The sequence below is a fragment of the Hippocampus zosterae genome, chromosome 1, assembly GCF_025434085.1.
Source record: "Hippocampus zosterae strain Florida chromosome 1, ASM2543408v3, whole genome shotgun sequence".
Classification (NCBI taxonomy): Eukaryota; Metazoa; Chordata; class Actinopteri; order Syngnathiformes; family Syngnathidae; genus Hippocampus; species Hippocampus zosterae.
In genome coordinates this window covers 39,820,959-39,834,833 of record NC_067451.1, presented here as the reverse complement: position 1 = coordinate 39,834,833, position 13,875 = coordinate 39,820,959, and the positions used below count along the sequence as shown (strand labels likewise).

The 13,875-nt window shown below is 47.8% G+C and overlaps 1 long non-coding RNA gene across 1 annotated transcript; it reads left to right on the top strand.

The window, feature by feature from the left end:
- The first annotated feature begins 287 nt into the window (after window positions 1-287).
- On the top strand, window positions 288-1,344 carry LOC127608675 (uncharacterized). Its single transcript, XR_007964307.1, has 2 exons — window positions 288-537; window positions 1,023-1,344. It is a non-coding gene; the product is annotated as an uncharacterized LOC127608675 (long non-coding RNA).
- The last annotated feature ends 12,531 nt before the right edge of the window (window positions 1,345-13,875 follow it).

Here is a 13,875-nt window from a genome sequence, read left to right as displayed (position 1 = left end):
GCGTCAAAATGATCTTACTAGGGAACTAGTGGGCGTTTTGTGGCTTACATGTTCACTAGTAAGCGTCAAAATTACCTTACTAGTGAACCAGTGAGCGTTTTGTGGCTGACATGTTCATAAATAAGCGTCAAAATAACCTTACTAGTGAACTAGTGAGCGTTTTGTGGCTTACATGTTCACTAGTAAGCGACAAAATTACCTTACTAGTGAACCAGTGAGCGTTTTGTGGCTTACATGTTCACTAGTAAGCGTCAAAATGACTTTACTAGTGAACTAGTGAGCGTTTTGTGGCTTACATGTTCACTAGTAAGCGTCAAAATGACCTTACTAGTGAACTAGTGGGCAATATGGAATAAATACTCAAAGGGCTTGCCTGGCAAGCCCTTTGAGTATTTATTCATCCGTGATGGTATTGTAGACCAATGAGAGCACGTCCGACAGACACGTGGACTTCGGGCAGCCAATCATGATGCATTTCGAGCCAAGCCCCAACAAAAACGGAGGAGAAAACTTTCAGACGCTTTGAAAGCTTTTGGGGTACATATTACTCTTGTTGTTACACAAAATTTTGTTTTACGATTATTTTAGGCGGTAACGTTATGGTGTAAATGTCAAATACGTGGTCAATTTATCAAGATGAAGCCTGCTTAAAAATTTGCTCCAACGATTTCGGAGATGTGTCTGACTTTGACAGCAATGGCGGCAGTTCAACGCTGACAGTCGCAGTCGGGTACAGATTTATTTCGGCAGGACTTTCCAAAATCTGCCGTTTGCTCTGACAGTTCTCTGTCTGACAGTCACATTTTGTCTTATTACTCACAAGCTAATTGACATTTAAAAAAGGGTTAAAGTTAATGTTTGGAACACGATTTTGCTCTTACTGTTTGCTGCCTTAGTTCGTTTGAATTATTCGCTTCCTGCATTACATGAAGTACATTTTTTAATATTCACAAGACTGTAACTGTGCATTATAAATAATGTCACATTTGCACTATGTTTTACTGGATCTACAACTAAACTAGGTCCTCGTTTCTGGGAGAGTCCACAGCACCTCCTGTATCACAACCATTCTGCCGGCACACCTTCAGCAGCACGATGTTTCTAACGGGAGCTGGAGGGTGATCAGCTTCATTGAAGAACAGGAGGAGGAGAGGCACAACGTTTGTCATTTGTGATATGTTTTTAGACTTTTCTCCTAATTAAAAAAACTGTATGTTTTGTTAATTTCTTGATATAGTTCTTGTATTTAAATATTTTAACAATCAAATATTTTTCAACTGTGTTTTAGATATGAATTGTATGAAATAAATCAGTGAAGCCCCATTCAAATTCTACTCCATCTAATCTGCTCGATCACACTGCTGTCAACCTGCTGTAAATAATGCCTCCATTCATGATTGTAGAAAACCCAGAACGGTAAACATGTGATTATTTTATTTTAAAATATAAGAAGCCTATGTTTTGCAATTGTGCTCATTTTCATTGTATTGCACGACAAATATAATAGATGAGCCGGTTTGGGGACATCATCAACCAAGCTGCTGCTCCAATTGCAATGCGATATATTGTCCTGCTCTCCTAAATTCGCATCTACACCACAAATTTCTGTATACTGTAGTTATTACGCAAATGGCGGTAAATAATTGTGAAAGCTCAGAATCAGGTTTTAAAGGGTTAATTCTTTGCTGGGTGGAGCTCTTATCATGGAGCCAATAGGAGGTGTCCTCGGGTGGTGTCCGTCCCTCATTCAGCTCGGGTCTTCCAACAGAGGCCAGGAAGCCCGAGGTCCCCGCGCAGTACCCCCGCCGCTCCCAGCACCGCACACCTCCGGACCGAGATGTCCGACGCTGCTCCCGGGATCCGTCGCAACCACCCATCCAGTAAGGGGGTCACTGCCCCGAGCGCCCCGACCACCACAGGCACGACCGCCACCCCCACCCCCCAGGCCCTCCCCAGCCCCTCCCCGAGCCCCTGGTACCCCCCGAGCCCCCCATGCTCCCCACTCCCGATGCCTCCACCACCTGGGACCGCCACATCCACCACAACGGCCCTCCTCTGCCCCCCATCCACGACCACGACATCTGGTTGACTCGCCACCACCATCCCGCCAGTCTGGATCCGGAAGTCCCACAGGATCCCCGCTCCGCCACCCTCCACCACCCTCGTAGGTGCCCCCCACTCCGACCCCGGGGCCCCCAGTCCACACTCCGCACAGATGCCTCGGCAGACCACGCCAGCCACCTGGCCATGGCGCTCCACGCAGGCCCCCCCTGCCAGCATCCCACACCCCGCAGCCACGTGCCGGATCGTCCCAGGCGCCTCCCCGCACAACCCACACCCCGGGTCCTGTCCGGCGCGGCACATCCGGGCCTCGACGGCTCCGGCGCCCAAGGCCCGCTCCTGAGCAGCCAGGATGAGCGCCCCTGCGCTGTCCCCCAGGCAAGCCCCCTCCAGCCACCGATAGGACTTCTTGAGATCAGCCACCTCAGCCATGGTCCGGTGGCACATCCCGCGTAGGGGCCCGCCCCCCCACGATGGTCCCCCCCCCCCCAGCGCCCGTCCCTCCGCTCCCCACTGTCCGAGACACTCTCCAAGCACGTCACCCGCCGGAGCCCCCGCCCCCCGATGCATTCATGGAGCCCGGATGTCCCATCCCAGAAAGCGGCGCCGACACCCACCAGTCCCCGGCCTCCCTCCCCTCGGCCCGCGCACACAGTCTCTATATATATAGCTGGATAGCTCAGTTGGTAAGGTTTGGCGTACGGGAGACGCTGGTTCGCTTGGGTCCCGCTTGGGGCAAAAAATGAGCACATAACACCATCCAGTGTGGGTCCTTGGGCAAGAGCCTTCACGCTAATGCGTACCTTATACAATGATGAGAGACAATAAAATGAATGACATGCCAGCTCAGAGGTCGCCCGGCCAAACAAGGTCTGCGTCAGGTGCTGGGGAACCAGAGCACCTTGATGAAAAATGGAGCGGAGATGGGCAAGATGCAATAACATGGCTCTGTTGGAATGCTACTACTCAAGCAAGCCTAGTCAGAGAGGTTACATGCAGAGAATCTGGGCTAAATGGTTACTTCAAAACCCACAGTCACGGGTGACCACGAAACAACTAGTAACTCAGTGTTCCAACATCCACAAACGGCAACTGCTGTCACAACTTGAGATTGATGAGGTATAACGCAGGTTCCATGGTGAGGGGCCCCAGGCTGCCAGATCAGAGGAGGAGTTCATACCAGAGTGAATGCAGATGATGAGATTGGGAGTGCTGTGAATGAATGAAATGCTGAGCGAGGCAGCAACTGACCTGAAAGCTAAGATCATGGCAAGAATGAAAGCTGGGAAACCTAGAAACCGATTACAACGGCTATGTGAAGTACCACCTGAAAGTCTCATGGAAAGTGTGAATGCAGCTCTGAGGGCGAACCCGACCGTAACAATCACGGAAATGAACTGATATGCGCTTCAGCATCAGTGATCCTTGAGATGCTTGGCTATAAGAGCAACCATGGAAGCCATGAGATACATTACCGACCATGGAAAAGACGGTTGGAGGCTAAGATCAAGGCGACTCAGAAAGATGTGAGTCCTTTGACGGAGGCCCAGAGAGGTGTGATGAAAAGGCCGATACCTGAGAGGTACATCCAGATGACCATACCTGAAGCACTCGAAACTGCCAAACAAAGGCTCCAAGCCTTGTCCAGCCGCCTAAAGCGGTACACGAAAGAGAATGAGGCCAGACGAATAAACAGGCTGTTCACAACACAACCTGCGAAAGTGTACGCTCAGTGGCAGGGTCCTAAAAGGTACTGGAAAGGCATATGGGAGAAGGAGGTTGCACATAACAGCAGTGCACAATGGCTGGTCTCCCTGAGAGAGGAGCACAGACACCTCCCTGAACAGAATCCAGTTACCATAACAGTGGCAGACATACAGGAAAGAGTCTCAGATATGAAGAAATGGACAGCACCAGGCCCGGACATGGTCCACACCTACTGGCTAAAGAAACTCACAGCACTCCATGAGCGTCGAGCAGCATAAACGAACCAGCTGCTGAGGGATGGCTAACCGAAGGGCGAACGATACTGATCATGAAGGATCCCTCAAAGGGTGCAGTCGCATCCAACTATCGGCCATTAACCTGTCTCTCCACAACATGGAAGCTCATGCTGCGGCTAAGATAAGTGCACACATGGATCAATACATGAGCAAAGCACGGAAGGGCATTGGTAGAGATACCGGGGGAGCCAAACATCAGATCCTGGTTGACAGAACAGTCGCACAAGACTGCAGGTCCCGATGTACCAACCTGTGCACAGGCTGGATTGATTACAAGAAAGCCTATGACTCGATGCCACATACATGGATCACTGAATGCTTGGATATGTATAAGTTGAACAGGACCCTAAGAGCTTTCGTTGCGAACTTGATGAGGATGTGGAAAACCACACTTGAAGCCAATGGCAAGCCACTTACCCAAGTGTCCATCAAATGTGGCATATACCAAGGTGATGCACTCTCCCCACTGCTGTTCTGCGTAGGACTGAACCCCCTAAGCCAAGTAATCACCAAGACAGGCCATGGATACCGCCTCAGAAATGGAGCTACGATCAGTCACCTCCTCTACAAGGATGACATGTAGCTGTTTGCTAAGAGCGAAAGGGACATAGACTCCCTGATCCACACAATCAGGATCTACAGCAGCGACATCGGGATGTCATTCGGGCTGGAGAAATGTATTCGGATGGTGACTAAGAGAGGAAGGGTAGTCCGCACTGAAGGGGTCTCACTCCCTGAAGGAACAATAGCAGACATTGAGGACAGCTACAAGTACCTCGGTATACCACAAGCCAATGGCAACCTCAAACTGGCAACAAGGAAAGCGGCTACGGCCAAATACCTCCAGCGAGTGAGGCAAGTCCTAAGAAGCCAGCTCAATGGCAAGAATAAGACCCGGGCAATAAACAGCTATGCCCTTTCCAGTGATCAGATACCCTGCAGGAAAAATAAGGTGGCCAAGGGAAGAGATTCAGACCACGGATGTTAAGACCCGAAAGCTCGTTACCATGCATGGAGGGTTCCATCCCAAATCCAGCACCCTGAGACTGTACACAAGCCATCCAAGCCACAAACATCCAAGCTCCACAAATACATCAAGGAGAAGGCACCAACGGATGATGTACTCAGAGAATGTCTCAGACAATGGGGAACAGAAGATGAGGTGCTGGAAGAGGGACCATCATGGGAGGACAAGCCCCTACACGGGATGTACCACCGGACAATAACTGCCGCGGCCAATCTCAAGAAGTCCTATCAGAGTTCTCGATAGGGCTGGCCTGAAGGACAGCACAGAGGCACTCATCCTGGCTGCTCAGGAGCAGGCCCTGAGCACCAGAGCCATCGAGGCCTAGATATACCACACTAGCCAAGACCCAAAGTGTAGGTTGTGCAAAGAGGCACCTGAGACGATCTAACACATAACTGCAGGGTGTAAGGTGCTGGCAGGGAAAGCCTATATGGAACGCCATAACCAGGTGGCTGGCATAGTCTACCGAAACATCTGTGCGGAGTATGGACTGGACACCCCAAGGTCAAAATGGGAAACACCTCCGAAGGTGGTGGAGAATGACAGAGCGAAGATCCTGTGGGACTTCCAGATCCAGACTGACAAGATGGTAATGGCGAACCAACCAGATATCCTGATCATAGATAAAGGGCAGAGGAAAGCCGTTGTAGTGGATGTAGCGGTCCCAAGTGATGGAAACATCAGAAAGAAGGAACACGAGAAACTCGAGAAATCCCAAGGGCTCAGAGAGGAGCTGGAGAAAGCCTGGAAGGTAAAGGTGACAGTCGTGCCTGTGGTGGTCGGAGCACTCGGGGCAGTGACCCCCAAACTAGATGATGAGTGGTTGCAACAGATCCCGGGAACAACATCGGACATCTCAGTCCAGAAACGTGCAGTGCTGGGAACAGCAAGGATACTGCGCAGAACCCTCAAGCTTCCTGGCCTCGGGTAGAGGACCCCAGCTGAATGAGGGATGGACACCACCTGAGGGGTGAGACGAGGAGTTTTTTTTATAGATATACAGTGGATATATAGATGTACATTTTTCCCTGCAAGAAACATTGAAAAGCCATTTAAAAAGTCCTTATTGTATTTAGGAGACAGACACAGCACTCCATTAACTTCTATAAATCATGCCACTTCCTTTACACAATGTCATCTTACTCTGAGTATTGCACGGAGGCATCTCTTCATTTAGTTTAACAAGTTAAGCAGCACTTGTGATCGGCCCAAGTTACGGCTGCGCAATGTGAAAGCAATTTCTGATTCCGGTGGACTGTGACAGAACCAGAATTTTTGTCCTCACAGAAACTGTGATGTACTGTTCGGTCAATAGCAAGTACAAAATGTTAGGCCCCTGATTTGGGTAAAAACAAGTGAGATTTTCTGCATAATTCATATTCCACAAAGGTAAAATTAATCTGAATACCATGTTTAGACCAGTGCATGTGCGTAGAATGTATGATTGTAAAGGCATTGAAAATAAAAAAGACTTCCCCTTTAAATATTCCTGCTGCATAATATATCTCCTTTCCTTTCGTAAAGGATGGTCAGAACCTTTCCTAAGCATTATTAAAATTTAGACGATCTTTGCTCCAGGTGCTACCGGCTCATCTCACTCGGTTAGGATAGGAAAGGAAAGTTCCTATGCCAAAATGATAATCCAAAAAGGGCCCCTGTTGGTGGATAATCAGGCCATGGGAGGTGTGAGTAAATTGTGAGGGGGTGTTGGCTGGAGCTAGAAATAATTTTGGTTTCTTGTCCCTGCAGTAGGTTCATTAAAAGAGCAACCAGTCTTTTCACCACCATGGTCGGATCTTACTCTGGAGGGTAACCCATACAGGCAGGTGGCTTGGACAAAATATTTAAACACTGTCAAAGCTGTGTTGTCTGTGCTCCAGTTGAAGGTACGTTATTAGCCTGGAATTCCCATCAATGCCAGCATGTGTCACAAACCCCCACCTGTAAAACAAACATGAAAAGAATAATGATTAAATACAAGAAAACAATCAAGTTTCATATCTTGTTTGAAATATCATCTCGGTAGAGAAGGTATTGCTGTGCACTTAAGACTACATGGAGGCAATTTGGAGTTTGTGTAACTTGGATATACAAATGATAAAATTCAATTTAATCTGTGCTGTCCATACAATATGGCTTTCTAATGCTCCCACGAGTACAAATATAAGATGATCCCTTATTACCGAATGAGACGCATAGGCCCATCTATGTGCCATAAACTATTGGGGAATGGCACATAGTATGTTCTTCTAGCCACAGTCTGGCTCCATCTCTGGGCTGCAGCAGCTGGCTCAATACGGTTGAGGATTTCTCGAACTCTTTTTCTTTGTACTACAATACCATCAGCACGCAGGTATGCCCTCATCATCTGCAACAGGTTCATAAAACAACACAATAAAGAAAGTACACTTTCACAATGAATATAATGATATATACATGAAGGGACAAGAGTATGTAGCAGAACACTTGCTTCCGAGCCTGATCTGGGAAATTGGCTGTGCAATCTTCTGACATGCTCTTCCAGGTCAACATCATGAATGGGAGTAAATCTATTTCTGGCTGAAATCTGAAAAAACTTCATTTTTTTATGCAGGTATGAAGAGGAACAACACAACATCTCCGTGATGGCTCTCACTGTAAAGCCCTGAGTGGGGAGCAGTTCAATTTGATCCGTTGTAATGTCAAGTGCTGGTCTTCCTCGTCTACCTAAAGTATGGAAATAAAAGGATTAAGGAATTCAAGCAAATGAATCACTACGTGTTTTTTATATACAGTACTGTATACAGTACAGGCATATAGACACAGATGTACATAAAAGTATATGCAGCTTCAAAAGCGCGAGCAGCTATTTTCTCTAACCATTTTACTCAAAAAAAAAATAATTCAAACTTATAATTGAATAACTAAAAGATCACTAGTTATTGCTTATAAGTGTATAGCCATCGCGTTACTTAATAGTCTACTGATTTGCAGGAAAACCACTGGTATAAAACGACGTTTGACAGGGTGGTAGAAGGTAAGTCACAGCAAGTCGTCAGTAAAACCCGTGTGTAGTTCGAATAAAAACACATACAAAAAAAGCAATGACAAAAAAATGGTAGCCATTTTACCTGTGTGCAAACGATGTGCCACACGGGAACAAACACATCCACCATTAGGAGCGGGTCCCGCAATGATGACAGATCGGAGATCTATTAGACTTTGAATCAAATTTTGAATAGTATCAGCGCTAAACTGGTCAATAACTCTTCTTAAATTAGCAATTGAAATGTTTATCGCGCGTGCTTCACTTTCACCGGCAGACCCTTGACGACAGGCACTCTCTATTGCCCTGCACCTTCGCCGAATACGTCTCAGGACGCTGTCCGCCATTGTTGTTTTAAAAAACTAAGTGGGCACAGAATTTCCAAAATCATGAGCCCTGACTGGTGGGATGATACTATTTTGAAACGTACAGCCAATAGGATACCGTTACATGTTTTCGTAATCATCCTTATTTGCATTTAATGCAAGTACAGTGTAATGTCACTAGCACTACAAGTGGGCACATTTATGGCCTTACATGTTCACTAGTAAGCGTCAAAATCATCTTACCAGTGAACTAGTGGGCACATTTATGGCCTTAAATGTTCAGTAGTAAGCGTCAAAATAATCTTATTAGTGAACTAGTGGGCGTTTTGCGGCTTACATGTTGACTAGTAAGCGTCAAAATGACCTTACTAGTGAACTAGTGAGCGTTTTGTGGCTTACATGTTCACTAGTAAGCGTCAAAATGATCTTACTAGTGAACTAGTGGGCGTTTTGTGGCTTACATGTCAACTAGTAAGCCTCAAAATGATCTTACTAGTGAACTAGTGGGCGTTTTGTGGCTTACATGTTCACTAGTAAGCGTCAAAATGACCTTAGTAGTGAACTAGTGGGCGTTTTGTGGCTTACATGTTCACTAGTAAGCGTCAAAATGATCTTACTAGTGAACTAATGGGCGTTTTGTGGTTTACATGTTCACTAGTAAGCCTCAAAATGATCTTACTAGTGAACTAGTAGGCGATTTGTGGCTTACATGTCAACTAGTAAGCCTCAAAATGAACTTACTAGTGAACTAGCGGGCACATTTATGGCCTTACATGTTCACTAGTAAGCGTCAAAATGATCTTACTAGTGAACTAGTGGGCGTTTTGCGGCTTACATGTCAACTAGTAAGCCTCAAAATGACCTTACTAGTGAACTAGTGGGCGTTTTGCGGCTTACATGTCAATGAGTAAGCCTCAAAATGATCTTACGAGTGAACTAGTGGGCGTTTATCGGCTTACATGTCAACTAGTAAGCCTCAAAATTACCTTACTAGTGAACCAGTGAGCGTTTTGTGGCTTACATGTTCACTAGTAAGCGTCAAAATGACCTTACTAGTGAACTAGTGAGCGTTTTGTGGCTTACATGTTCACTAGTAAGCGTCAAAATTACCTTACTAGTGAACCAGTGAGCGTTTTGTGGCTGACATGTTCATAAATAAGCGTCAAAATGACCTTACTAGTGAACTAGTGAGCGTTTTGTGGCTTACATGTTCACTAGTAAGCGTCAAAATGATCTTACTAGGGAACTAGTGGGCGTTTTGTGGCTTACATGTTCACTAGTAAGCGTCAAAATTACCTTACTAGTGAACCAGTGAGCGTTTTGTGGCTTACATGTTCACTAGTAAGCCTCAAAATTATCTTACTAGTGAACTAGTGGGCGTTTTGTGGCTTACATGTTCACTAGAAGCCTCAAAATGATCTTACTAGTGAACTAGTGGGCACATTTATGGCCTTACATGTTCACTAGTAAGCGTCAAAATGACCTTGCTAGTGAACTAGTGGGCAATATGGAATAAATACTTAGGGCACTTAGAACCCTTTAAATACTCAATGGGCTTGCCTGGCAAGCCCTTTGAGTATTTATTCATCCGTGATGGTATTGTAGACCAATGAGAGCACGTCCGACAGACACGTGGACTTCGGGCAGCCAATCATGATGCATTTCGAGCCAAGCCCCAAAAAAAACGGAGGAGAAAACTTTCAGACGCTTTGAAAGCTTATGGGGTACATATTACTCTTGTTGTTACACAAAATTTTGTTTTACGATTATTTTAGGCGGTAACGTTATGGTGTAAATGTCAAATACGTGGTCAATTTATCAAGATGAAGCCTGCTTAAAAATTTGCTCCAACGATTTCGGAGATGTGTCTGACTTTGACAGCAATGGCGGCAGTTCAACGCTGACAGTCGCAGTCGGGTACAGATTTATTTCGGCAGGACTTTCCAAAATCTGCCGTTTGCTCTGACAGTTCTCTGTCTGACAGTCACATTTTGTCTTATTACTCACAAGCTAATTGACATTTAAAAAAGAGTTAAAGTTAATGTTTGGAACACGATTTTGCTCTTACTGTTTGCTGCCTTAGTTCGTTTGAATTATTCGCTTCCTGCATTACATGAAGTACATTTTTTAATATTCACAAGACTGTAACTGTGCATTATAAATAATGTCACATTTGCACTATGTTTTACTGGATCTACAACTAAACTAGGTCCTCGTTTCTGGGAGAGTCCACAGCACCACCTGTATCACAACCATTCTGCCGGCACACCTTCAGCAGCACGATGTTTCTAACGGGAGCTGGAGGGTGATCAGCTTCATTGAAGAACAGGAGGAGGAGAGGCACAACGTTTGTCATTTGTGATATGTTTTTAGACTTTTCTCCTAATTAAAAAAACTGTATGTTTTGTTAATTTCTTGATATAGTTCTTGTATTTAAATATTTTAACAATCAAATATTTTTCAACTGTGTTTTAGATATGAATTGTATGAAATAAATCAGTGAAGCCCCATTCAAATTCTACTCCATCTAATCTGCTCGATCACACTGCTGTCAACCTGCTGTAAATAATGCCTCCATTCATGATTGTAGAAAACCCAGAACGGTAAACATGTGATTATTTTATTTCAAAATATAAGAAGCCTATGTTTTGCAATTGTGCTCATTTTCATTGTATTGCACGACAAATATAATAGATGAGCCGGTTTGGGGACATCATCAACCAAGCTGCTGCTCCAATTGCAATGCGATATATTGTCCTGCTCTCCTAAATTCGCATCTACACCACAAATTTCTGTATACTGTAGATATTACGCAAATGGCGGTAAATAATTGTGAAAGCTCAGAATCAGGTTTTAAAGGGTTAATTCTTTGCTGGGTGGAGCTCTTATCATGGAGCCAATAGGAGGTGCCCTCGGGTGGTGTCCGTCCCTCATTCAGCTCGGGTCCTCCAACAGAGGCCAGGAAGCCCGAGGTCCCCGCGCAGTACCCCCGCCGCTCCCAGCACCGCACACCTCCGGACCGAGATGTCCGACGCTGCTCCCGGGATCCGTCGAAACCACCCATCCAGTAAGGGGGTCACTGCCCCGAGCGCCCCGACCACCACAGGCACGACCGCCACCCCCACCCCCCAGGCCCTCCCCAGCCCCTCCCCGAGCCCCTGGTACCCCCCGAGCCCCCCATGCTCCCCCCTCCCGATGCCTCCACCACCTGGGACCGCCACATCCACCACAACGGCCCTACTCCGCCCCCCATCCACGACCACGACATCTGGTTGACTCGCCACCACCATCCCGCCAGTCTGGATCCGGAAGTCCCACAGGATCCCCGCTCCGCCACCCTCCACCACCCTCGGAGGTGCCCCCCACTCCGACCCCGGGGCCCCCAGTCCACACTCCGCACAGATGCCTCGGCAGACCACGCCAGCCACCTGGCCATGGCGCTCCACGCAGGCCCCCCCTGCCAGCATCCCACACCCCGCAGCCACGTGCCGGATCGTCCCAGGCGCCTCCCCGCACAACCCACACCCCGGGTCCTGTCCGGCGCGGCACATCCGGGCCTCGACGGCTCCGGCGCCCAAGGCCCGCTCCTGAGCAGCCAGGATGAGCGCCCCTGCGCTGTCCCCCAGGCAAGCCCCCTCCAGCCACCGATAGGACTTCTTGAGATCAGCCACCTCAGCCATGGTCCGGTGGCACATCCCGCGTAGGGGCCCGCCCCCCCACGATGGTCCCCCCCCCCCAGCGCCCGTCCCTCCGCTCCCCACTGTCCGAGACACTCTCCAAGCACGTCACCCGCCGGAGCCCCCGCCCCCCGATGCATTCATGGAGCCCGGATGTCCCATCCCAGAAAGCGGCGCCGACACCCACCAGTCCCCGGCCTCCCTCCCCTCGGCCCGCGCACACAGTCTCTCTCTCTCTATATATATATATAGCTGGATAGCTCAGTTGGTAAGGTTTGGCGTACGGGAGACGCTGGTTCGCTTGGGTCCCGCTTGGGGCAAAAAATGAGCACATAACACCATCCAGTGTGGATCCTTGGGCAAGAGCTTTCACGCTAATGCGTACCTCATACAATGATGAGAGACAATAAAATGAATGACATGCCAGCTCAGAGGTCGCCCGGCCAAACAAGGTCTGCGTCAGGTGCTGGGGAACCAGAGCACCTTGATGAAAAATGGAGCGGAGATGGGCAAGATGCAATAACATGGCTCTGTTGGAATGCTACTACTCAAGCAAGCCTAGTCAGAGAGGTTACATGCAGAGAATCTGGGCTAAATGGTTACTTCAAAACCCACAGTCACGGGTGACCACGAAACAACTAGTAACTCAGTGTTCCAACATCCACAAACGGCAACTGCTGTCACAACTTGAGATTGATGAGGTACAACGCAGGTTCCATGGTGAGGGGCCCCAGGCTGCCAGATCAGAGGAGGAGTTCATACCAGAGTGAATGCATATGATGAGATTGGGAGTGCTGTGAATGAATGAAATGCTGAGCGAGGCAGCAACTGACCTGAAAGCTAAGATCATGGCAAGAATGAAAGCTGGGAAACCTAGAAACCGATTACAACGGCTATGTGAAGTACCACCTGAAAGTCTCATGGAAAGTGTGAATGCAGCTCTGAGGGCGAACCCTACCGTAACAATCACGGAAATGAACTGATATGCGCTTCAGCATCAGTGATCCTTGAGATGCTTGGCTATAAGAGCAACCATGGAAGCCATGAGATACATTACCGACCATGGAAAAGACGGTTGGAGGCTAAGATCAAGGCGGCTCAGAAAGATGTGAGTCCATTGACGGAGGCCCAGAGAGGTGTGATGAAAAGGCCGATACCTGAGAGGTACATCCAGATGACCATACCTGAAGCACTCGAAACTGCCAAACAAAGGCTCCAAGCCTTGTCCAGCCGCCTAAAGCGGTACACGAAAGAGAATGAGGCCAGACGAATAAACAGGCTGTTCACAACACAACCTGCGAAAGTGTACGCTCAGTGGCAGGGTCCTAAAAGGTACTGGAAAGGCATATGGGAGAAGGAGGTTGCACATAACAGCAGTGCACAATGGCTGGTCTCCCTGAGAGAGGAGCACAGACACCTCCCTGAACAGAATCCAGTTACCATAACAGTGGCAGACATACAGGAAAGAGTCTCAGATATGAAGAAATGGACAGCACCAGGCCCGGACATGGTCCACACCTACTGGCTAAAGAAACTCACAGCACTCCATGAGCGTCGAGCAGCATAAACGTACCAGCTGCTGAGGGATGGGACATACCCGGGATGGCTAACCGAAGGGCGAACGATACTGATCATGAAGGATCCTTCAAAGGGTGCAGTCGCATCCAACTATCGGCCATTAACCTGTCTCTCCACAACATGGAAGCTCATGTTGCGGCTAAGATAAGTGCACACATGGATCAATACATGAGCGAAG